Source organism: Echinops telfairi, unplaced genomic scaffold (genome assembly GCF_000313985.2).
Source record: "Echinops telfairi isolate 266 unplaced genomic scaffold, ASM31398v2 ScPeMD7_655;HRSCAF=1070, whole genome shotgun sequence".
NCBI lineage: Eukaryota > Metazoa > Chordata > Mammalia > Afrosoricida > Tenrecidae > Echinops > Echinops telfairi.
In genome coordinates this window covers 23488269-23490909 of record NW_022104553.1, presented here as the reverse complement: position 1 = coordinate 23490909, position 2641 = coordinate 23488269, and positions in this window count along the sequence as shown.

Below are 2641 nucleotides of genomic sequence, written 5' to 3'. Positions count from 1 at the left end.
GGTGTCAACTTGAGACTACTAAGAGTGAAGGGATGGAGTTTAGCATGTTAATCAGGTCGCTGCTTGATGACCTCGTTTGGAGGCGCTAAGGAGATAGCTAGCTCACTGGAGGCCAGACACATACTCTCTGCTTGGCCTTCCTGCTGACAAGCCAAGTGGAGCCATGCTGATGGAGCCAGAGCCCTGGAGCTGGTGAGGCCATATGGAGATCCGTGCTAATGCTGAGACGCTTCCACTGCCACTGGATCCACAAGACTCTCCACCCATTGACCCGTGATCTTCCTTTGCATGTGTTGCAGGAGTCTGAAGAGGAATTTGTGGACTGGTATCGGACCTATGGGCTAATATCGGACTTGTGGACTTCATCTGGACTGGGCTGGGATGTTTTCTTAATATACAATTTCTCTCTGATATAAAGCTCTTTCTTATACACATGTGAATGAATTTGTTTCTCTAGTCAAACCAGACGAACACACACCCAAATCCAAAACTTATGGCCATACGATCAGTTCTGGCTCACAGAGACCTTCTATAGCATTCCCCAACTGGAATCCTAACGGACGCAGCCAGTCACATCTTTCTCCCTCTGAGCAGCTGGCGTGTTAAACAGTTGGCCACACAATGAGCAGCGCACCCACATTTCATGCCCACAGGTGGCCATACGTATGTGGATACCTGGGTGGAGCGGCACAGTCATGCATGTTCAACAGGCTAGATTAGACCTTACACACGTCCTCAGGAAATCCTTGCCATTAATGTAATGACCCAGGAAAGTGCATTTGTTCCCCACTTGCACAACAAAACAAAAACATGGCGAATTGCATTTCCCTCTCCAGGTTTTATATGAAGAAGGCAAACGTTAACAAATACATACATAAATAACGAAGGGCTGAATTCCAGTCCATGATGGGCAAGCTGAGGTCTTCAAGGAGGGGGTGGTGATGTTTGCAATGTGGAAAGGCAAAGAACCACCATATCCCACCCTGCCCGGTTACTGCTGGTTCAATGGTGACCCCAGGTGTTAGCAGAGTAGAACTGCCCTTATAGGATTATCTCCACTGTGATCTTAATGCATGCAGGTCTCCATGCTATTGCCCCCCTCCCCACCCCACCCCAGCCTCTGGGTGGGTATGAACCTTTAGGGACTTTGGACAAAGCAATCCGGTGGATGAATGGAAGAGTGAGCAGACTTCTTCCTCTTTCTTCTGCTGGTGAATTAGCAGCCAAGTACTTTAACCCCTGTATCCCCAAGGCGCTTAGCCACCTCAAGCCAATGTATTGGCCTTGGAGTTCATTCTGACTCTTAGATTCCCCAAGGCTATGGATCTTTACAGGAGCAGAGGACAGTCACGTCTATTTCCCATGGAGTTGCCGGAGTGACTGACTTCTCAGTTTGCAATCACGCTGTGCCACCAGTGGGAGTCGTTTTTTTTTGAAGGGGTGTGGAAAGTTACAATCTGTGCCAAAGGCATGACATAACTGTTTCTGTTCCTTCTCATATTTTTTTTTTGGACCCAGTTGTTGCCCTCTGGGGAAGATGTCTTAAGGAAATAGCCAGAAATGGAGTGATGCGTATACATGCAAAGACAGAGCCACCAGAGTGTGCTGTGAAAGGCAGGAAATGGGATGAAGGACGCACACAGGGCGGGTCTGTTCACGCAGGCCCCTCTGCACAGCTGTTCACTGCAGGCTGGGCAGTGTCCTGATGACTGGTGGAAAGGGCCACCTGATCCATCCATCCTCTCTTCACACCGGAGTGACTCAAGCAAAGCCCAAGCCAAGAATCTCCTGGTAAAGGGGTGGGGAGGGATGTTTCAAGGCATTTTTATCCCACCCCTGGCCCCTTGGTCCCCATTCCCATGCCGCAGCAATTCTCAACTTGCTAGGATGGGGAAAAGTTGCTAGAAATAGAACATCAAGCTGCAGCCAAAAGATGTCTTAGAAAAGGAGGTTTGCAAAGATGTCCGTATGGAACCAGCTGGATGATGAGCACACAAATGAAAATCAGAACAGCGGAGGGCACAAATGTCCAACTGTAGTATGTTAGGCCTGGTGATCCAGAGAAACAAATTGTTAGGTAGTCCCCTTATTCCCAGGGACCGCTGGTGGTTTTGAACTGAAGACTTAACAGTGTGCAGCCCAACAAGAGACCCACCACACCAGCAGGGCTCTCTTAAAGCCCATCGGTGGCCATAAATATGCGGATACCTCCGTGGAGGGCACAGCCTACACTTTTGAAGCATCTTCAGGAAATGCTTACCATTAAGGAGCTCGGTACTTAATAAGGGATGGGGGAAATAGAAATCAAAATAAAATCATAACCCATACAGATAAGCATGGGCTGCGGACCACAAGGCTGATGCTTCAAATCCACCAGCAGCCCCTTAGAAGAAAGTGGAGGCTGTCTGCTCCCGTAATGAGTTACACCCTTGGGAATCCTATAGAAGGTTGCTATGAGTTGGAGTTGGCTTCTTGACAGTGCATTTGCATTTTCAGGTTTCTTGGGGGGTGGGAGGGGCTTGAATCATTTCACCTCCAGATCTTTCATTTACTCACATCTGCCAATGTCCCAACTTACCCTCTATATTCCAGCCTACCCTCCAGAGAAGTGTAGGTCATGCCATCTTGCCTTTTTTTTTTT